Source organism: Prenolepis imparis, unplaced genomic scaffold, assembly GCF_030444845.1.
Source record: "Prenolepis imparis isolate NDT839.2.m4 unplaced genomic scaffold, iyPreImpa1.0 SCAF_1, whole genome shotgun sequence".
NCBI lineage: Eukaryota > Metazoa > Arthropoda > Insecta > Hymenoptera > Formicidae > Prenolepis > Prenolepis imparis.
This window is the reverse complement of record NW_028141159.1, coordinates 20,077,920-20,103,379: the sequence shown is the minus strand read 5'-3', so window position 1 is coordinate 20,103,379 and position 25,460 is coordinate 20,077,920. Positions and strand designations below refer to the sequence as shown.

The following is a 25,460-nucleotide window of genomic DNA, read 5'->3' as shown; positions in this document are numbered from 1 at the left end:
CAATTGTGCACTTTTGTGAGAGAGCGATAGAGAGAGAGAGAGAGAGAGAGAGAGATGTCCCGCATATATTAAAATTCCCTTGACGATATCCTCGTCGCGAATACTATATTCACAATCATCCACACCGACAACTCTGCAAAATTCATGCTCCGCCGTTTAATTATCTCTCACGGGCGGAGCTCGTCAATGAATATCGCAATCTGAATTTCCTCGTCGCTTTATCGATATTCAGAAAGGCCGAGTTTACCCTCAAAGGATCATTATTGCGGGGCTCGCGAACGCTTTTGGGGGGATAAAAGGCGGCGAATACGAGCGGCGGACGGTCACGATGAAGGTGCCATTCGGAAAAATTGAATATCGCTGGGCGCCATAACTTAGGAAATGACGACGAGCCGGCCAGTTCCGTGGCGTGGGATTTAAAAGTAAAATGCAATCTCAGCTATGCAAATCCCGCATAAATCGGTAGGAATATGCGAGCGAGCTGCCCAGTCGTGTGCCAAGGATCAAAAATTTCCCTCGGGTTATAGGAATTCAAAAATATATTCGATAAATTGTGCTAAAGAGCCCGTGTCTTCTAGCAAATTGCAATAATGCAGGATGATTAATTTAAAATGCGTGTACGGAGTATCTTCGAGGCTTGGCTTTGACTTTTGGAGCCACGAATACTAGAAATGGAAAAATGTAAGAACGAAGAACGATTTCAGAATTCTTGGTCCCAAGTTGAAAGAAAATTTTATGGAATTTGACATTAATTTATCTTTTTTTAAGTTTAATATCTCATAACGATAAATAATTATCGTATATTGTATAATATAACATTATCAGAAAAATATGACGTCTCATATTTTATTTATTTAGATAAAAATGGTACATTTAATTTTTGGATTTTTTCGTCTTCTTTCTCTTTATATTAATATTTTATTTATGCGCATATAAAGAAACTCGAGGGAAAAATTTTCCTCCTTTTATTTTTATCTATAAAAAATTATGCAAATCGATACGTGACTGACAGACATTTCGCAGTGTCATTCGCGAATGGAACGTCTATTTCTCTCCAATTAAACGGGCAGTTAATAAAAACATTCTGGACCTCCGCCAAACCGCCAAACCGATTTGCTGTGAGCGGCGTTCGAGTGGATGGTACGTGCGAAGCGACAGACACGCGGAGAAAAAGCGCTGACACAAAGGGTCCACCATCCCCTACGGGATACCTGACGGAATACCGGATACTCGATGCAGCGCACCGAAACGCGCGTTATATTCCTCTCGCGTTATAGGATTAAATCCATTGTCGCAGCAATCGAGGTGAAATGTTTCCGATGCATTAATAACGCATAAATGTCAAGCGGTATGGTTTCTGGAGTCCGGCCAGCGCACGTTTCAAGCTTCCACTATTTAGGAAATCCATCATTCTCTCTCTCCGGACTGGTCAGCCGTCGTTCGAAGCTTCGGCTTCGTTGCTCCCGCTAAGTACGCGCCGCAGAGATACGCGTGTTAACTTCGACCGCGGCTGTTCCTACGAACGCGAGAAATCCGATTACGAGCTCGTGGACCCGAAACGAGATTGCGTTCGTCGCGGCTCGGATCACGCGCACATTTCCCGACCCGTTTTCCCGGCACAATGAATCGAATTTCTTCAGTCTTCTCACATAATGGCAACTTCACGCCATTATAACTCAGATGTTAATAGGCTGATATCCTGTTATGGGGTAAATTCTCTCAGCGAAAATTTTCACAAACTATGTGGCGAATCGTTGCTAAATTAATATTGTCCCAAAACAAATATTGCCTTGTGTAGTATTTGCAAATATTGTATAAGAGAAATCAACAATTTAAAAAATATATATGTATATATATTAAAATTTTACACTTATATATATTTAATTAAATAGGTGAAATGTATAAATCTTGATATGTATAATATACATATACATATAATATATAGAACTTAGAAAGTTTGTTTACAACTGATCCACATAGATATGTTTAAAGCCGTCATTCATCATCATCGCGATTCATGCAGCTAACAATAAGTGAAATGTTGTTTCACATATTATTAAATAGGCGAGATTACGAAGGTATTTCGTAGAGATTTCCCGAGATTACATTCCGTGCTTGTAAATCCTCGAGCGGATTTTGGTGAAACGCAAGCTTGTCGCTCCATGGTATAAAATGATTCGCTTAGTGTTGCAAGTTATTTTCTCGGAAAAAATATTAAGACAAATAAACGAAATTTTTTTTCGCGATATCTTGAGGCTCATTAAAATAATGTAAAAATATTCTCTTTAAATATTCTCTCTCTCTTTTTCTCAGTAAAAGATATTTGATATATTTTTTTTGTTAAATTATATCCTATTTGTCTTACAAAAGATCTTAATGAATCTTAAAATTGCAGAAAGAATTTTGTCATTATCTTTAATAGTTTTCAAGAAAATAGCTTGTAACATTTTGTATCGAGCTTTCTTGTATTTTACACTTCTTGATAGTAAATGCACGATGCAAATTGTTTAATTCTTGCAAATTAATTACGTCTCGTAATGAATTCCGGCGCGAAGCCCCGTCAATTTCACATTGATGTCTCCCAAAGTACAAACTTTCCCCGTTGTCCTCTCCTTCGATTCCTTTGATGAATTAACGGTTTCGATGAGTGGTAGTGCACTTGACGTCGTACTAATCAGTTAATCAGCTATCGATTATTATTTGTTCCGTTGCAAAGAGAATTTCGTCACGACTGTAATTAATGTCTTGGTATTTTCAATTTTAAATTCGATATTATAATTATGATTTATGAATTACGTCAAATGGAAAAAACTGCTAAAATTTCTTTTTCGAAATATAGATCGAAATAAACGAGTTTCTTCACGCGTTATGCCTAACTTTTTCTTTTTATCGTTATATTTCTTTAATAAATAAGAGACCATGTGTTTATTTTACATAAATATTATGTTTAACACTATCTCATTTATAAGACAAGCGATTGCGTCAAAAATTCAGCGCGTTACATCGAGAATGCTCCAAGATTTCGAATTTCTGTCCTACTATCCAATCGTCTGGATAGTAATTAATGCAGACACGTTCGCGGTTGTGGTGCGCGCAAGCCAAGATCTATCATCCGGCCACAAATCTAATCGTGTGCTTTGTTCTTGGTGTTATACCGTAATAAGCGTGTTATTCGACACTATGTCGGACTTTTGATTGAGACATTAACATGCACAATCAATATTGTCTAGTTCTGTACAAAAAAATCTTAATTAAAATTCACACTTAGACGATTTTGATGACATGTTTACTGTTATCGTCGATTCGATCTATTATAATATTAAATAGGTCAACATATAGATAAATATATCGTGGAAAAAGTACTCACTATTGAATTACTGAAATTAAATTACAAAGTATTATTTAAAGTATATATTAGACGACAATTTTCTAAAAATAAAAATTATGAATGATTAAGAAAAATTAAAATAATTATTAAAATAATTTTTTATTTAATTTAGGATTTTAATAAAAATGTCTCTATTTAGTAAATGTTTTTATTTATTTTGAGAGAGAATTATGAAAAATATAGATTAGAGAAAGAGAGTGTAGAAAAATTATTATTATTTAGATTTAATAATCTTTGATAATTTAATAATATTTTTGATTATATTTCTCTCTGATAAGCTATTAAATTATTTCGTTTACTTGCGAAATCTTTCTATTTAATTCTTTCAAAATAAGAAGCATCGTTATTACAACAACGTTATATTAATATCCTAATTATAAAAATGATTATAGGAATGCAAACAATAATGATACAATTAGAATAATATATGTCACATTTTTACGCGAGAAATTGTCAAAACGATTATGACATTTTCGTTATCAGAGATATTCACGAATTGTTTTGAGCATCATTTGCACGCACTAGGATTATATATGTGAGCAATCATTTACTGCATTTCCCTTCGGGAAACAGCAATAAATAAATCTGTTTTATTCCTAAAAATGATTCTGGATAATGAAATGCGAAGAGGCATATGCTCGCAACTAATTAACGATAGCGCATGCACAACGCATAATTACGAGAATTCACATCTCTCATTGCATGACCCATTTTCGTGTAACTATTAATTTATGATCAGATAAATCATAAATTCCTCGAAACTCTTGAAATTGTGGAAGAAAAAAGGAAGAAAAAACATGAACTTTTTACGATAGAATCGAGAAAATTGATTAATCTGATAAAAGATAATTCAATATGCATATGCTTTGCAAACTTTACTTAATAATATATAATTTTTTAATTATTCCCGTATGGTTAAATAATTTTTGTTACACAATCTCTTTTTTCTTTCATTATATATTAAATATCTAAGACTGCGTGATTTGAAGAAGCTTAATGGATAAACGCTTATCTTAAAATTTCAGGAATAGTTAAACGTGAATTTAACACAGGATCCAATATAATCCAATATAATTCGCGAATAATAAGTTTTCTTGACGAAGATATATAGACAATCGATTACTTCTTGGATTCCCACGCAAATCGTATCTTCAGTTTACCCTCTTTAGCCTTATCCTGCGTGTGTTTTATCAGAATGTCTGCCACGCGTCGTCTTTTAGGATTTGTTACCGTTTAAAGAGCCACGTAACGTAACGAGGGATTTCGACGAAGAGTCGATCGTAAAGTTTCTCGGCGGCGGAGCACGTCGACCACAAATGTGAAAGAACGAAATACACCGTGAGTACTTAGTTCGGTAATCCCGGTTGATAGGAGGCTTTCAAACCGAAGCGGCAGCAAACACCGTACCGGATAGGTAGATAAAGGCAGATGTGTTGATGAGCGAGAAGAGAACACGACGGCGAGAAGAAGTTGGAACTATTAAGCGAAGGCCTCTTCACGCCGAGAGCTGAGACTAGGTTCCAATTTAACAGATCGCGTAGAACGCCATCGTGAAGTTAAACGTGACCTTCTTTTATCGGGATTTAATGTATCGCGCTAGAAATCTCTTAGTTTATTTTTTTGTACATTAGTCTATGTGAACTAATGTTTCGCATACTATTCAGTCAATATTTCAGTCATTATTTCAACCTTCAATTATTTTCGGCAACTGAGATATAAAAAATTTCAAATTTTTCTTTTATAAAACTATGGAAGACTGTGTGAAAGAAATTTTCTAAAGAAAAATGATGGAAAACTTTCTGCTCTCCCATCATTCCTGATGGAAATTTAAAGATTATCGCTATTCTCGAGATGAAATTATCTACAGTGATGCACTCAAATAAGTGTCCGCTGCAATTTGGATGAAAAAGGCATTTTGCAGATAGTCACGATAATTATTTCTTATCGATCGATTGCAGCAACCGACCAGGTCAGTTCCGCATATACTGCCGTTGTAAATTCATTGAAGTATAACTTTCTAGTTATTCCCCGGCTGGTAACTTTCCGAATATCTGCATTACGAGCGTATCAACTATAATAAAGCCGGCGAAATGTATAGCTTATGCAAAATTATTGGCCGATTCTAACTTTCTCCAAAATACATTTATCCTCGCGCTACCGTTAATACCGATCTGCTCGCGGTTGCAACCATGTTAATGGCTTTGTCGTTCCGTAATGACGATGAGCCGAACTTCTGATTAATGTTGTATAGCTAGGCTATACAGCAATACAGGGTAATCATTGAAATAAACGCAGACATTGAGTTGTCTGCAATTGATTGCGATACAATTGATTGACTATCCCTTCGCATTAAATATATATATATATTTAATGTATCTATATTTTAATTTTTTTAATTTTTTTGGATGGTCAAAATTCCCGATTATCAAAAGCTCAAAGGACAAATTTGCTCAAAAAAATTTCACAATGTAGATTTCACAAATTAACGTCAAATTTTTAGAAATTAATACAGTAGAACATCTTTATAATGTAGAAAAAATATTTGAAAAATTTGTTAAAATATTTTTTCTTCTTTTTTCACGCATATGTTTAAATATATCTACATGTAAAAAGAAATTCGTTGCAAAGAAAAATGTTTGTGAAAGCATCGTTACTAGAGTAATATAGTGAGCATATTTTAAATGTCGAGAGACTATTGACAATAACTTTTTTACATAATTTTGTTTAAATAAAATATTATTTTTAAATATTTTTTGTTAAAATATAATAGAAATACAAATATATATATATATATAAGAAATATTTATTTAAAACGCAATAATTTTTGTTATAATTTTAGATTATTAATCAAAATAATAATTTTGATAAAATTATCGGAAATGTTTGCTTGAAATAATATTTGAAATTTTCGAGCTTGCACCGACCATATAAAATATATTATTTCTTGTATTATTTTAAATATTTTATTTCAAGTGTGTCATGTAGTGTTTATTTCACATACTATTTTATCCATCTCATATCAGCATAAAATCATGTCATTATTACAGAGTTGACAGACAAATTATATATTATTTTCGCGACTTAATCGAAGCTGTGCATTGCAGTTTAAGCCTACGCGAGCACGTTTAACGCGATATATGGCGTTTGTACTGTGCGGTACGAAGTTATTGGCTGAATAATGCATATTAGTCGATTCGCCAGGAACTAGCTCCAATTTCCCTCGAGATTCAATTCTCTACGGCACCGTTTCCGTCATGGCCTTTTTCAGTATATGGCGCTATTCATAAGCGGCCTTTGGATGCTGCTCGTCATCGTCAGACGTGGTCTGAGTCTTTATATTAGAGATTAATGAAAATATTACATTATAGTGAATCAATTAATCTTAGTCATGTGATTCCATGCAACGAAAAAGATTTGCAGTAATTTGGATGAATACAAAAGATGATATTAGTGGGAGAAAATGATATTACAATTACTAATTAATTTTATATAAATAACATATTAACTGTTTAATCCAATTTACCATAATATTACAGATCGTCTCTAAGATATTTAGATTTTTCTATTTAATCCGAAATGAACTTGCTTAATGAAGTCATTACAGTCAGATAAAGTCTGCACTTCTGGCATACATTCGTTCAAACTAGATGTAACAATTTTGAATGAAAACTACTGTCACGTGGAAAACATCTGTTTCGCGGAGTTAGATGTTGTTTCGAAATACTGCAATTATAAGATAACAGCGTAACATTTGAAGCAAAATTATACACGTCCGCAAGCATTTCGTGCGTATCACGTTTCCGAAGGAATCTCTCGTCTACAAGTATCTATTAGAGTTAAAAACAGCTTGAGGAAAGCTAAAGACACCCGAAAGTTACTGGTCGTTCTGTTATTTTATGCGTATCAATTTTATTATTACATCACTATTATTCTTATTTCATTGCGCGATATGTATTTTTCAAAATCTTGTTTCCAGAGTTGTATTCGGAACTTAAATAAAAAGCTGAAAGTTACGAAGATAATTTATTTAAAGTCGCGAAGAGAATAAAGTTTCAGAACGCCAGCAATGTCCAGCTCAACCGCGGAAATGTATGCGACGAATAAAATTTCGCCGTGCAATTACCATCTTCACCGCGATCACTTGGCGCAGCGAAACATCTTCTTGTTTCAATTGCGATAAATTATGCATCACAGCCTGGCCGGTCTCTTCATCTCTTTCTCCCTGTTTCTTCCGTTCTATCTGACTTCCTCGCTCTTTGCGTACGCGCGTTTCATTCCTCCTAAGCTCGGTAAAAGTTTTCCACCGCGAACACCGAACAAGTGGATTACAAATTGTTACGAGACTTTTATAAATATTTAAGTTATATATCTCTGGTTGTGGAAATAACGAATTGGGATGCCCGTTGTATTAATTGAAAAATGTAGATGTGCAAATTAACTCGTTGTATTAAAATTCTGTTGGAGTCCGCGGAAAATCCAATTTAAGTTAAATTTTTCATAATACTGCATAAATGATGACGAAATATCATTCGAATGTGTACAAAGTACGAGATAATATATGTTTTAATATAATGTTATTAGATTACAATCGATTATTAAAATCGATTTTGTGCATTTATCTTGCTCTTTCTTTCTCTGCTATATTTTCTCATTTTTATTTTCATCATTATTCTCTATGCCGCAATCGTTCATTGATTTGTTGTAAATAAAGCAGCCAATAAATGGCAACGATTACTAATATTGCTTTCATTACTGAGAGATTGATCCATCGGTAGAAAGTGGATATAATAAAGGTATAGAAGAGTGATTTCTCTGAAAAGAAAATCTAGGAGATTAAGTCTCGTTTTATATATTGAAAGATCACTTTGATGTCACAATCTACTTAATAATCAACGATGGGCGGTATATCATTGAATTGAATTTTTGGATGAATATTTACATCGCTCCAAAGTTCACTAAATTTCATAAAAGCGGAGCATTACTGCTCTCAAATCACAGATCTGGTCTTCTCTTTATGAGAAATCTTTCGCATTTACGCTCCCTTTAGCCCTTTTATTGTCCTCTTCTTTTCATTCTTAAGCAAAAATACATGGCTTTATTGTAAAATATATTTCCAGTGCAATAATCATAATATCATGCAGTTGTCATTGTTTTATTATAGATTCATTATATTCTCTGTTTAATATTATTTTTCATTTTTTTAACGACACATTCTTCTTATTGTTATTTTATATTTTCTTTATATTTTTTCATGCGTAAATTAATCTATCAAAAGATGCAGTCCAGAAATCGCGTAGCTGTAAGAAGAATAGAATGTCGTTGTTTTTCAATTGTTATTTCATTAATACTTCTTTAGTAGAAAATATTACATGATTAACGTGCATACAAACGTGCATACACATACAATATATATATACATATATATACAAGGAGGAGAAAAGCGTGAGTTGTTTCACTGAAAATCAGTGAAATATTCACTGATCTTCCGTGAAATCTTATCACTGTTTTTTAATCACAATGTTATTTTATATATATAATAATATATATAAAATAACATTAATTGAAAAGCAGTGACAAGGTTTCACGGCAGATCAGTGAATGTTCATTGATTTTCAGTGAAATAACTCACGCTTTGCTCCTCCGTCTTACAAATCAGTGTATTATCATTGATAAATATAGTTTTAGTAAGTGAAGCATTGCAAATAGTGAAATATTACTGAAGAAAATTAATAGTAGTAGCTACTTACTGAGAGCAATGAAATTTTACTGCTATAATCAAAAAAAGGAGGAGAAAAGCGTGAGTTATTTCACTGAAAATCAATGAACATTCACTGATCTGCCGTGAAAGTCACTGCGTTTCAATTAATGTTATTTTATATATATTATTATATATATAAAATAACATTGTGATTAAAAAACAGTGACAAGATATAACGGAAGATCAGTGAATATTTCACTGATTTTCAGTGAAACAACTCACGCCTTTCTCCTCCTTGTTTGATTATAGCAGTAAAATTTTACTGTTCTCAATAAGTAGCTACTACTATTAATCTTCAGTAATATTTCACTATTTGCAATGCTTCACTTACTGAAACTATATTTATTAATGATAGTACATTGATTCGTAAGACGGAGGAGCAAAGCGTGAGTTATTTCACTGAAAATCAATGAACATTCACTGATCTGCCGTGAAACCTTGTCACTGCTTTTCAATCAATGTTATTTTATATATATTATTATATATATAAAATAACATTGGGATTAAAAAACAGTGACAAGATTTCACGGAAGATCAGTGAATATTTCACAGATTTTCAGTGAAACAACTCACGCTTTTCTCCTCCTTTTTTTGATTACAGCAGTAAAATTTCATTGCTCTCAGTAAGTAGCTACTACTATTAATTTTCGTCAGTAATATTTCACTATTTGCAATGGTTTACTTATTGAAACTGTATTTAGCAATGAATGTGTATATACATATATGAATATGTATCTATACGAATATGTATATATACGAATACGTATATATACGAATATGTATATATACGAATATGTATATATACGAATATGTATATATACGAATATGTATATATACGAATATGTATATATATATATATATATATATATTGTATATACACTAGCGGATCCTGACGTCGATAATAGGGGGGGTTTTGCAAAATTATTTTATTTAATATTTTTGGGGGGTTTCATGATTATAATATATATATATATATATATATATTATAATCATGAAACCCCCCAAAAATATTAAATAAAATAATGTATATATATATATATATATATACATATATAATATATACATTTTTTTATATATATTAAATTTAGGTCTTTTAAAATAATTAATTTGATCAAAATAATTAATTTCTACTTAAATCAAAATTAATTTTCTATTAATCAATTCGTGTAATATGCACTCGTAGCTGAAACGCATATAACCGAGATGGTCTTGTTGCGGTTCTAAAAATAAACAGAAAGTCCGAAAACTTTTCCAGTCGTACAAGGCCAATGTGAGAATCAACATATGCATTACGCTTGCTCGTAAACTCCAAAAATATCGTGTTGCATTGATATGTGATCGCAGTATGTTGAGTGAAGTGTTATTGGGAAACAAACTCTCTCTGAGAGCAGTTTAAGGTTTCCTACATATGAAAGGAAACGTAAAAAAATTTCCCTACAATTTGTATCTCCTGTCATAATTATACTGTATCTCATAAAAATAGAAATACGTAGAATTAAAAAACAAACTTTATATCAAGATTCTTTAATTATGTAGATTAAGTTTAAAGAATTATTTATTATATATTGATATTATACACACGCGTGGAAGTGTAAATTGAATGATGATCTTTCTGAACTCCAATGTAAAATTTACAATACAATTTTCAATTTCAAGAGGTTCAACTGAAGAGTTGAATAATCTCTTTGTAGAGGATAAGATCAACAGTCGACAGCTTTAATTTTAATATTTCATATATTAATTTTATTTTAATATTTTTCATTTCTGTAAAATAGGAAAGACAGACAAAATTTCAAGTTTTTGCATTTAATGCACTGACATTTTCTTTAAACCGGTGCATATATCTGCTTCGAGAAATTCTTCCATTTCCGCTCTAGTTAGAAATATAAAATCATAATACAACGATTATAAAAAGGAAGTAAGAGTGCATAAAGAAAAGCGGACGTTCGTGAATAATTCCAGGATCTTCTCTTAAATACTAGCCTTAAGAAGCAAAAGATATATCGCAGATTACGCAACCATATTATTACAACGAACTTAAAGATACTTCATTTTAAGAATAAATATTGAAAAGATGAAAGGATATATACATTTTTACGTAAAAAAGGAGGCGAATAATAGAATTTACATTGTCAAATGCAGATAAATAATATGATCAATATAATGTAGGAACTTAGTTTTTAAAAAAAGTTTTCGGTATAACCCTTTCTCTGTTCGGATATAAAAGGTTCTCGTCGCGCTTTCAACGGATTCGTCAGACACTTTCCAAGTTTTCATTTTTCCAACGAGATCCGGGAGAAAGAAGGATCCCTCGGAGGACATTAAGAATTAGACGCGAAGATTTTCCATTAAATAGAACATTGATTGATTGCTGTGGATAAAGTTCTACGAGGCGGCCGCGTGATAAATGGATATTTCAGAGTACTCCAGTAATTGTTTCCTTGTCGGTGTACTATCACATTGAACGGCATTTTCCTGCTGCAGGAGAGTAATAATTTGTACATCATGAAACAACAAGGATAGCAATAACTGTTTTTTAATTTAATAATCTCTTTCTCATTTTTTTAAAATCATATAATTACTTTTTTCTTTTACAAACAAATTCTACAGCAACGTGACACGGTAAATGGAAAGTGCATGACCAGACATATCATCTTGAATATATTTGCGTACAGTTGATATTTTTTAATGCAATCTCGCTGGTTGATGCAATATGATTTCTAAAAATTGTTTTCTCTGCGAAATTCTGCTATTTATAATGTACATGCTGTTTCAATTTTTACGAGTTTGCCCCATACGGTTACATGATATCTTCTGGAAGAGGAAACTTTTCTCGTCTCCAACTTACCGGACCGTGATATTATTTTCCCCTAATAATGGCTTATTACTTCTTCGAGTTACAAAGAGAAAATGAACTACTAGAAAGAAGATAGCGGAAGCCGGTGAATGTGTGTCTCGTTGCCACAAGTGGCAATAGAAAATATGAGCTACAATTTTCGAAACAAATTTTAATTTCTTTATATAGTTAGAATTGGATAAAGACAATAATGTCTATATAGTCACCATATAGCTAAGCTAATAAAAATAATGTATATACGTCAAGAAATTTCATTATATCAATATAATTGAAGATTATAAGTATTTATAATTTACAATTAGATTAGTATTTAAAAAAGTTGAGACACAAATTTTTTGAAGAATAATAAAATCTCACTTAATTTATACGATAAAGTATTTAAACAGAGAAAGAGAGAGAAAATTAATTTAAATGTTTAACATGTTTGATTTGAAGAAAACAAATACACAACATATATATATATATATATATATATATATATATATAAACATTAAACATTAAACATTATTCTATTTTGATTACAACTATTCAGAATTGCGATATTTATTTTGCTTTTTTGATATTTATCTGGGCAGATTTAACATAATCAGTAACACAACACATGAGAAATTGTACCGTTTAATAGATCTTTTCTAACGTGAAAAAGTGGAGCTCGTATTCTGAACCGCTTCGGAGGATGGACGGCTCGTAATGAGATCGCGCAGCATCGCGAATGTATCTTTTTGCTGCTCTTCATTACATCTCACGTGCTTGAAATACATTTCCTACCTCCATATATCATATAATCCGGCCACGCTAAATCCTGCATTCGTAATAAAGTGGATGGCGTATATTAGCGAACATTGTTATACCCTTATATTTTTCTACAGTTTTTCATTCGAAAGACAAAGATTTTAGTTAATAATATTAATGGTACTCATGATATTAATTAAATAATGCATAATCAATCATTGAGGAGATTAAAATTGTAACTTCTATCTACTGCATTACACCTGAAAAATCAATTTATGTTTAATGTAAAAAATATTTTATATATCTTTTTATAACTGTAGAGTTTTAAAACTTGATTCAATAATCCAGGCAAAATATAGCATTTATATTTTTAAAGTTTATATTATTATATCTTTACTAGTGAAGATTAATAAATTAATATTAGCTGAAATGTGTGTGTAAATATATGCGGAAAACTCTATTAGAAGATAGAAAGTGTCATTGGTTTATTTCTTTTTATAGAACGATGTTCATTACACACACATTTAGAGATTACAGATACAACATTTTATATCTAATTATAATACAAAACTTATATCTAATTATAATGCAAGAGGTTACAAGAATGAAAAAATATATGTAATATTACATTGGGAAAATGGCACAAAATTCGGCTGCTCGTTATTTTCTTGCGTATGACGATGGCGCTTTTTTCGGCGTTCTTAATAAATCAGTAGGATAAAATTTATCGGGCTGACATTCCGCAGAAATCGGGAATTGGCATATTATTCCCTTCTCGCGCTGTCGCGCGCAATCTCTAAGTGCGGAGAATATCGTCAGTGCTGCGCCGTGTCGCTCTTATTCAAGCATGAAATTGAGTCTTACAATACTCGATCTGCCGTGGCGGAGCAGTTTTTCCTTTTCAACGCCTCGTCCCCCGCCACTTCTCCAATTCGCGTATCTCGATCATTTCTCAATTGCGTACCGAGCCTTGCAGAGAACCTCGGGATTCCGCGAAATGCTCCCTTTTAAAGGGTCAAAGTGTACGGACGCGAAAATTCTCGCGCTTCACATAGCGCCGTGTTTGATCGATCGATTGCGAATACGGTTGTATACACACGCGCGAAAACATCGATCATATTTATTGCCGCTGTCTTGTCACGAAGTGCGAATGCTTCATTTTTATAGATATGCAATTTTTTGTCCCCTGTTTACGTTTGATTTTACTGTAGAATACACAATTGTGTTTTAATTTAATAGAATTATTTCCGTCACACATGCACATAAAATAGTTTTAAAAATATCAGAAATTAAGAAATTTTTTAAAAGTGTATATTGTATATATATAGTTTATTATTGTTGCACCTATAGCCTTCTTAATTCTCAATTTATAGTTTATTATTGTTGCATCAAATATAAAATTCGGCGCGCCCAATAATAATTTTTTGAAATAGTAATTAATTTGAACGCTGCTCTAATTTAGATTTTATATTTGTATGTTACAGACGACCCTGGCAACCTGAGAGGAGGAGGAGGCCTAGGAGAGGCATCGGGCATCGGCGAAGTAACCCTAAGGTAAATATCGTTATTTGTATATTAAGTATTATAACTTACATTAATTTTAAGAGATTATATAAATATTTAGATAAATCTTATAAAATGTTCTACCTAAATAATCGTTTTTTTTAATTTAATAAAATTATTTTATATTTATATATAGTTTATTATTGTTATGTTATCAAATATAAAGTTCGGCGCGTCCAATAATTGTTTGAAATAGTAATTATATAATTTGAACGCTGCTATAATTTAGATTTTATATTTGTATGTTACAGAAAAGTATGTTAAAATTCGGGAGTGCCGTTAAAAGTATCGCGCGTACAAGTGCGGGAGTGCCGTTAAAAGTATCGCGCATACGAGTGCGGGAGTGCCGTTAAAAGTATCGCGCGTGTTAGTTGGACTTAACCTGAGAGGAGGAGGAGGCCTAGGAGAGGCATCGGGCACCGATGGAGCAACCCTAAGGTGAGTATCGTTATTTGTATATTAATTATTATAAATCACATTAAATCGGTTTATTTGAACAATTTAAACAAGAGATATTATATAAATTTTTAAGCGTTATACATATATAAATATTTATATAAATTCTATAAAAGTTTTTACTTAAAAAATAATTTTTTTTTAAATAAAATTATTTTATTATATATTTATATATTAATTTGAACGCTGCTATAATTTAGATTTTATATTTGTATGTTACAGACAACGTAGCGTGAATATCAACTTCTTCGCTGTGGTGCATCGGTGTCGGTGAGTAAGATAAACTTTTATTTAATTTTGAGGTAACGAATTTAGAGATTGTAGTTGTAGATTATAGATTGTAGATAGATTCGTTGCCTTAAAATGGATGGACTAGAATAAATTAGATCAAAATTACTTAGATTGGACTTTTGATAGATTGGGCTTTTAATATAATATATATAATTAAAGCATATTACACATACAAGTGTAAATTAAAGTATAAATTAAAGAAAGATATAAAGAATTTCAATTCATTTTTAACTTATTTATTTTATTTAAAGAACGCGCTTGTAATTTTATTAATTATACATAGTAACAACTATGTTATACATATATAAAAATAATTTATTCTTTTAACAAACGTTGATTATTCTAATTTTTTGTAGTTTATCCATCTATGTAGTGTGACATATGAAAATACTTTACTTTGATTGATGTAAATCCAAGTTATCGATCAATTAAATAATGTATATAATATGAATGTTTTTAATGTGAATTTTTATTTTATTATAAATGTATTATAAATTTTATTATAAGTAATAATATTATATATATATAATTAGAAATACACGCATATGCAATATACGCATACAATTCTTCGATTGTGTATGTGCGTGTGCATTACCTAGTAATTAATATATGTAAGAATTTCTTTTGAAATTTATACATTATTTTCGCCGATGTCTCTATCTTCTCAGCTGTTTCTAAAAATTTATTCATTATACTAACAAGAAAAATAAATTTTTTCTACAAGTGCAGCATTATCAGTGCAAAGTAGTTTAATTTGATTCTATTCATTTTAATTTACTTTAAAAGAAACATAATATAGATTGATAAGTTTTATTAAAATTCAATAATATTTGTAGAACTTATTTAATAGAAGGTATAGAAAATAATTTTTTTTGTCTTAATAAAATTATTTAAAAAAATAATTTCTTATATGAAGACTCATAAGTGCATTTAAATTGTAAAATTACTTGAGTTCTCATTAGCATTAACAATAATAAACAATATCTCGATTTAACCAAGATTTGTTTCGTATCTTCGATAATTAATTAACGTCCGATCAACAATGAACACAGGCAATAAATCCGTATCGATGACAGCGCTCAAAGAAAGTCGCGATGATACAGGCTGCTGTACCATCGTAAATCGTACTCTGCCCTTGCGCTGACCAGATTTATCGGTTTCTCCATGCGGGCAGATAAGGAGAAATTAATTTTCCGTGGACGCCAATTTTTCATGGGGGACCGTGTCTCTCGACGCTGTTCTAATAGCGTTTCTAAACTTTCACCTTATCTCGTCGACGTGTGCGTTATATCCGTAGATAGGCAATTCGGTGAATCTATTAAATAAATCAAGATTAAAAATTTCCCTTTATAACATTTTAACGTATTATAACGTCGTGACGTAATAAATCGTTGTAGTTAATATACGAATAGGTATATCTACGGTTTCAATTTTTGATCCTATAGGTACGGATAGACCTTTCGCCCTACCTTAACAATAGAATGTAGGGAGATCTTATGTAACATCTTCGCGAAAATTGAAATATGGGTTTCAACAGGTTCGAGCTTTATGGTTGCATCTTTACAGGCAATACGTTTTCGGATTACATCGGACGACGAATATAGAAATATTAATATTATCAGAAACTTTAAATATGCATGCGGAAAGAATCTTGTAATTTTGATATTACAAAATTTTTTTTATCGCATTTTCAGTACCAAAAAAATATAATTAGGACACCGATAATTATGTCATGTTAAATAGTTTAATATCTAATAGAATTTGCAATGAATAGTGAATGAATCGTTATCCTTTCTTCCCCATTACGATTCCGTCACAGCCTTTCTCATTAACGACACTCGAAATCTGGTTCATTTGAATCAATTCCGCGGTTGGCTGCGGCTTCGATTCTACAAAAGCTCATAAAATTCGGCGTCTGCATCGAATGAAGGAAGGGCCGTGCTATAAATGGTTTGCACTTATATAAAGCCCGTGCAATAATGTGAAGAAGGTGCATAGTACTTGCAATTGAATGTTCCTAATAAAAAGGAAACGGCTGGCCATTGCCGGACCATTTTATTTTTTACTTATACTCGATGCACCAACGAGCGTCGTTCATACAGAATATTGATTTTCAATTGTGTTAGTATCTCGACGCAAAAGTGTCACAAACTATCTTGAAATCTGATTTTACTAGTCTACCGCGTAATTTCATACGTGCCACACTTTGTGAAATACAATTCCGAAATTCTGCGAAATGTTGAATGTATGAAGCATTAGAGATCGCTATTTGTCAATGCTCTTGATATATTGTATAAGCGATATGTTACACGATTTAAATGCTTCATGAATGATAAAGAACATGTGAATGTTTGAGACTAAATTATGATAAGTGTTTAGCATGTAATAAATTGATAAGACGATAAGATTTAACTAAAAGAGCGATATGTCTCCGATGCAATGGTAAAAATTATATTAAAGTGAACGTGCTATATATTGAAAAATTTCGATATTAATTAGCGATATACTGGTTTCATTTGCACAGCCTTATTTAAGCCAGTCTCATTTAATCTATGTCACATAATAAGAGAGTCATATAAGTTGACCGTTTGATTTCTACTAAATTTCTTTTGAATTTTATTTGCCAAAACGACACTATTACCGATAATAAAATTAATAGCATGAAATAAATATTGCGAAACAAATGAGGTATCCGCAGGAACACATATTTAATGTGATTGGGGTAAGTTTCTGTCGGAGATGGAACATGCGTGAGGGACTTTCCTCAAATCCTCTGCGAATTTCCTGGCAAAAGGACTTAACTGGGATTAGCTGTCGCCATTAGGTCTAAGTAATGTTTGATGCGGATCGAGCATTTGTCAGGTACCTATGCCTTAACCAGAAGAAAATCTCTCTTTGTGATTCCGCGAACGGTATAAGGTAGAATAACAAGTCGTAAGTAAGTTTTAATGCAACTGCTTGTTGTGTAAAGTACCGTCATGAATACATAAAGCCGTAATTTCGCGTGCAACATTGCTCTGTAAGTAACAAAATAAATTTATAGTTATAGCTTCCACGACGATGTGATTGCGTCGTCGAAGAAGCATCGCGCGTCAATAATTCCTTCAGCGACCGCAAATAATAACCGTTGAAGCGAGTAGCAGATGCGGCATTACTTATACGTTCTTTTTTTTCCGACAAGATGCGACTCGAGCTCGTTAATCTAGTTCCATACAAGAGAGGGCAGATGCTCGATCTCGCGTAGCCTGCTATACCAATTATAGTCGCCCCTAGATCTTCCAGTATCGGGGTGACTCTTACGATAGTGACGACAAAAATGATGAACGACGAGTGATGTTAGGTTCGAGTTTGATAAGCGTTTACCATCTTAACGAATAGACTGTATCGATTTATCATGAAACCGAATCACCGGATTGTATTAGTAGAGAGCTAACTTTGCACTAAAATAGAATATATTATTTTGAAACCGTTTAGAACTTCGAGAAAATTAATTAAAAGGCAATTGCAATTTTTCAAATCAAAGTAGAAGTTAATAAATTAATACTTTACTTAATAATTATATGATTCTTAATTCTAATTAATGGTTGCATTTTATGATTAAATATAAAGTTAAATGTCCATTTTATTTTTAATTTTTATGTAAATTTATTCTATATTTTATCTGTGAATGAATCGACTCGAAGTAGTCGGTAATTGATTTTCTAGTACAAACGATTATATTCTCACCTCTCTTTCTATATAATTCTCGCCTCCTTTCTAATGATAAGATGATGATAAAGCATCGTATGTTTTATAAAGTAAAAGTTTAGACGTTCATTTCATCTCGTTCGCGATATACATATATATGTGACATTTAAAAGAATACAAAACTCAGAGCTGATAAGTAATGGGAAAGTAGTCTGTAAAGTCGGTAGATATAATGCTCAAAGCTTATCGTCGAGTGGATCGGGAATATATGCAAAATGTCGCGGGGAAAGTACTTGTGGCAGTACGCTAGCGGCAAGCAAATAGACGTATATCCAGCGGAAAAACGGAGATTTCCAGCTGGAGAGCCTCTCGCACATACACGCACATACACGCACATACACGCACATACATATATGTATATATACACACGCGGCATATACGAATCCTCGAAACATACATGATTCTTCACTGAGAAAGTAGTGCTTTACTACTCCTTTTCCTCCCCCTTGCCTGTGTATACAGCGTACACACCGTAAACTGACGGCGAGCGTCCCTGGATGCATATTTAAAAACGGGACGCGAATTCCCAGTTGATCAAATTTTTTATTCGCCGTCGCCGCGAACGACTTGTGTATTCCAGCGATATTTCTTTTTCTTCTCGAAGGGACGTCGACTCGAATGTCGATCGATTACTTTTACTTGTCGGGCGAAGTTCGCGAACTGAAAATTTGCTTAGAAGTACCTGGTAAATGCAAACTATCGGGCATTTGAATAAACGTGCATTTTCCATGGGCGTTGATTACTCTCTTGGAAGAGAAATTTCAATTTATATTTCATCTTTGAGAAAGTTTTGTCTATCTTTACAGTTCTGTTATTGTATAATAACTACGGTATTACCATAGCATGCTGTTGATACGTCTTAGTTAGTTGTGCAATTATTGTTAAGCTAGATACGAGGTGAAAAGTAATATCGTACTGAACTTTTCTTGGCATTTCTTGTTCTAGAATCGCACGATTTTTTAACAGCGAGAAATAATTATACGAAAATATTATAATTTACATTTGTCGTAAATATAAAGTATTTTTTTATACTCCAAATAATATCACTTCTAATTTTTATTGCCAAGTCATTTCATGCTCGACTGAAATTACTATCGCTATTACTATTACGAAAAAAAGATAAATATGCGCGTCTGAAATCATAATAAAAAACCAATACTATCTTTTATTGCAATTGCAATATCTTTCCTTTCGCCGTCTCTTGTCTGGCGAGATATCATTTATATATTCGTGTTGCCAATTCGTGGTTCAGTTTCTTTTATTCTTGTACGTCGCTCGTAAAATTATAGATTCGTACTATTACTTGAAAGCGAAAAACGTACTTGGGGGAGAGGAAACTATTTCGAACTATCGCGGCATCCAATTTTTCTTGCTATTTTTCCTCGTATGTGTGCATTCCTCTCTTCGTCTCTTTTTACGATCTCGCACCTCTCCCGGTTCGCGCAATCAGCTGCTGTTTCAGATGGCTTATCCTATTCTGTTTTTTCTCGGTTAAACGTGATAGTGATCAATAACGACATACATGTGCCAATATATGTAAAACGTATCGGTTTTAATATATACAGAGAAATATTGCGAAAAATAATTAAACGCACAAACTCTTCTTTATACTGAGATTTTTTAAATGAATTTCTTAAATTAACAATAAAACGCGCGTTTTTGTAAAAATATAACAGAATTTTTTATATATTTTATTTTATCAATTATATTTATTAGAACGAATATTATAGTCGAATTTATTCATGTCGACATTATTCGTCACATGCTATTTATCATAAATGCGATGTTATAATGCATTAAAACCACGCTGCATTATCTAACACTTTAATTTCATCTTTCTTGGAATTCCGGTGTAAGATTACATTGTCGCAGATGTCGAGAACTGACGGAGGAGTCCTCTTTTTCTTAGCTATCTCCAAGATATCTTTCACGAAAGAAGATCCTCTTTTCTATATAATTGATGCGAATCACGTTGAAATTTCAAACCGAGCTGCGTATTTTCAAATTATACGACTTATTCTGCAGTCGTTTCTCTGCCATTTTCAGTAACAGGAGAACATTGCATTAACTTCGAAAAATTTTACATAAAATACTACCTTGCGCTTCAAACAGGCTGCATATATTTCTAAATGAGGAAACTATATTTCAGAGAAATATAAAAAATATTTATTATTCATTTTGTGAGACAACACACAAAGTTTTATTTAATCAAGCAATTAAATGAATTAATTAATTAATGAAAATCCAGTGAAATATGAAGCGTATGAGTTTCACAGTCGAATATTGTTGAACTCCACCTCGCGCGTTCTCCATGTATTGATTTTGCGGGAAACCTAATTTATCGAATTCGAAATAAATTTCGCCTGCTCGATACAGAATTTTTCTCGCGGCACCAATTCACCGGTTGTTTGTTGCATTCCGGTGCAATTCAATTTTGGGCGCAAATTCGTTCCGAGTCTGCTGGCTATTTTATGCCTCCAGCTGGAAGACGTTCGACGCAATCTCGCTTCAAAGTTGGCACACACAGCGTATGACATAACTTTTCATCCAACACTATCTAAAATATCTATAGATTTTGAGGAAGTTACGTGACAGATGTCACAAATGTTTGTGCTGATTTTGCATACCTGATTATTAAAGTATATTGTAGTATGTATGTTGATTGTGTGTGTGTCAACTTGTCTATGGTTAAAGTAATTACATATAAAATATAAGCTCGCTTAAATTTTAATTCACAAATGGAAAATTGTAGTTATTTCTAGAAAAACAAAAAAAGAATATTAATAATGTCTATTTTCTGTTTTGAAAAATTAAATAAATTGAGAGGAGAGATTGCTGTGGAGTCAATTATATATAGGTTTATCTTAAACTTATATATAATTATTTGCTGTATAGAAATGTTTACTTTAAACTTATTTTATTGAGAAGAGAACTTAGTTTGATTAGACTTGGCAGAAAAAGAATAATTTAAGTTAAAAGAGAATATGTAACTTAAAAAGAAAGCAGTTAAAATTCTCCAAAAAACGGGCTAAATCTTGCATACACAAATATAGCTTTAATAAAGGTAACACTGTTAATAAATGCCTTTGCCGGATTTCCTGCTGGATTTCCCACATGGATATGCATATTCTGCGTAAGAGAGGAAGAACAGCGCAACGCCACGATTAGGTATCGTAAAGCCGTCTCAAAGGAGGCGATTTCGTCAGTGCGTAATTGGTATTTTGAGAGATTATGCGCGTATTACAAGATAACGAGCTTAGTTCTAGCGTACATAGGAGCTATTGAGGCGTGGTACAACCAGCCCTTTCCCAGAACCGATCGCATCTATGATATTACTTGAGGTCGACGGCTGGTATAATCGATCGTTGCTGGCGATTTGACTGAATAGATATATCGGCCGTTCGAAGATGAAATTTTATTCGTTTTACTTTTCCGTCGAGCTGTATTACATAGCGCAAGCAATCACGATCATAAATAATCGTTTTCAATATCCGCTCGCCAAGTCGCCTTTCTAATTCAATTAGAATTAATATATACCCTTGCGATTTAGAGAATATATAGGTACACTTTTTTCACGAAATTTTTGATGAGATTATTGAATACAGTCTTTACATTGTATATTCTCTAAAACAGAAGTCAAGCAATGACGTCGAATATTTTTAGGAATATTTTTTGTCTAAAAATACGCGAAGAGAGATGCTTAGCGTAAATTTGCATTAAATCGATGATACTCGTGTTCGACGAAAAGTTGCGCTCTCGACACGTTTCGCGATAACGATTCGTAGATCGTTATCTTGAAATAAAGTAGTAATCATTTATATAATAATAATAGTGATATTGATTACTACAAAAGATGTGAATCTCTGTATAATATACCCTCTTCTCATAGCATCTGATGAAACAGTAGGTCATCAGGCCTCTGTGAACGTAATAGCGATTAGGTCAAGGATCTAAATCCTTGTCGGTACGAGAGGTGGGCGAATTTAATCATGGCGTTGTACAACAATACGGCATAGTCATACCGACACTGTACGAAGATAATTACGTTTCGTATATTAAGCACCTATTTGTTCTCGCTATCAATCGATCGTTATAGGACATATCGAAAGAACATCTAAAAGAAAAACTATTTAATTTTCAGTTAAAAACTATTCTCGGATAAACTTATTTCGCTTATTTTCAATACACATTTAGCGCTAAAGATCGACCATCGATCGATTCGCGGATGTATATGTTCCGTTTGTATATGTATAATGAAATAAAGATTGCATTTAACGTTGACGTGAACATCGGACAACCGCATTTATCGCTAAATGCCGGGCGAGAATATAGGTCATAGAGCCTTAGCCAAGCTCATTATTCCCAAGTTTCAACGATGGAACGTGCTGTTCTGCCTGTGTGTATCAGCACACTAGACACGTTTCCGCGAGCCCAGTTAAACGCGGCGCAGGATAAATCCAATGATCTAGCGGAAAGTTTACAGGCAATAGAACCGCGATGGCAGTAAACATCCATTATATTCGTTGTAACAAAGCAATTTACACCACCGACGTGTCATGTTAATTATTGCCATTTCGTGTTACGCCACGAGTAACGACATAGTATTTTCAACGTTCTCTAGTTCAACATTTGGCAGCTTTGCATACGAGATACGCGTTCAAAATAAATATAAGCATCCGTAATATTGATCCTATTACGAAACAGCTTCTCATCGAATCGCGTGGGATTTATTTCATTATGCCGCTTTCACCGTTTGTGTCAGCAGGCTCCAAATTCCGGCTTGTTAACTTCAGAATCATCGACATACCGGCATACATCGGCATAGAAGTTTGTGAAGTCCGATACTATTGTATATATCGTTATTTTTCTCTTTTTACTCTTGAAACAAAAATCACTTACAGAATCCAGCATTTATTAATTAGCGTAATTATTGTTATTATCAACCTTTTATCAAAAATGTATTTGTGCATGTCTCTCAGATTATTTAGCTTGCTTTTGGTGGAAAATTTTAGCTGCCTTAATTTTTTAAATCGCATACTCTTTCATTCTTTTGTAATCTAATAAGCTTATTTAAACTCATTTCGTTCAATGCTGATGCGTCAATCGATCGAAGCAAAATATATGGATGGTGCAGTCTTGCTTCCTGTTTATACGTATTAACGAGACATGACAGAAAGCCAACCAGTGGGGAAAAAGTATGCAGATATATTTACATGCAATCAGTCGTTACAACGAATTCACATTTACAACGTGAATGGAAACTAGAATCTTTAATTTAAAAAAATCTCGGCAATTACGAAAAAAAAAAAAATTTATTTGCTATTTGTATAATATCCAAATTTTTGGTCTCTACACAAGTGAATAAATGGAATAAACGTAAAATTCCGACAGTGATTGAACGAGCTTTATAAAAGCTCTCTTTATCATCGTTATCACAACAACCAACGCATCTTGGCGCCTCTTAATACTTTTGCTTTATTATATAATTTTCATCTCTTATCCGTATCCCGGTTATTTGCGTGATAAAATGCAGTATGAAACGGAGAACTGTCGCCTTTATAGTAAATCGACCGCTTTTTACTATCCTCATAAATCCGGCCAGCGTCGTCTCACTTGGTGCGGGGACTTGGTCGGGGTGTTGGATCGTAAAAAAGGCGCGATTTTTGTAAAATAAAAAATCTTCTGTGTGTGCGACCGATTGAAAATCGATAGAGGCATCATTCTGCCCATTCAATGGCATAAACCTGTTTATAGGTGATCCATGCCTCATTTCTCTTATTCCGATTCTCATTTTAGTGCGACATTTCTTTTTTTTTTTTGCGAGACTACCGACTGTTACGCAAAAGACAGTGATTGCTTCGACAGCCATTGCTGTTGATTAATTTTAAATGATATCATTATTATCGAAGGTGTTCATCAGCTTTCCGCATCGACAAAGTGCAGCTTTTACTCCACTATCATGTATTATTCGTAATATGACATAGGGCTCTGTTAACATTTCAAGCGAGTGTTTACTCGGCTAGGTAAGTCTTCTTTGAGTGGAAACATTGTACGCAGTTTGCATGTGTCATTTATAATGAATCTTGAGTACTATATGTTTCTCTACTAATTTTTAAGTCCGTAATTTGATCTCGAAATTTGAAGCCAGAGAATAATGAACTAAAATTAAATTACTTTAGCATAATTAAAATACTTTAAATTATTATAAAATATAAGAAACGTAAATTTTAAAATATTTGGGGGGAAACGATAAGTGATTTTATTAATTGATCGGATAAAATTAGATGTTTATTTTTTTTTATCGGTTATGCTTATTCCCTGCTTATTATTCATTAATTCTTGTTTCAAATTTCTCATACAAATATTCCAATAAAATAATTTCACGTTATAATATATCGATACATTAAAATTTCTTCTCTTTTTTAGTAATTACACATTATAACGTCTCAAATTCCTGTCTTATCTACTACCTTATCCTCTAACAAAAGAGATTTACGTTTCTGGCTTTCCGTCACGAGCAAGAAAGTCGGGGAACAGTGGCACAGGAGGAGAGAAGCGCAATAAAATACATCGGTATAAAATTGGCGACGGCAAGGCCGTGGGTCAGCCTTTTCGCCGCTACAAATATCTGCACTGATAGAAGAAGATCGGCCCTGTCATCCGCGACA

General features: G+C 32.7%; 1 protein-coding gene across 1 annotated transcript in view; it reads left to right on the top strand.

The window, feature by feature from the left end:
* LOC145935406 (uncharacterized) overlaps positions 1–25,460 on the top strand; it is a 344,338-nt gene that overhangs the window by 95,145 nt on the left and 223,733 nt on the right. Inside the window, exons 6-8 of the mRNA XM_083036756.1 lie at positions 14,220–14,289; positions 14,550–14,736; positions 14,977–15,024. The gene's annotated coding sequence lies outside the window, so the exon portion shown is untranslated. The remainder of the gene's footprint in view (positions 1–14,219; positions 14,290–14,549; positions 14,737–14,976; positions 15,025–25,460) is intronic.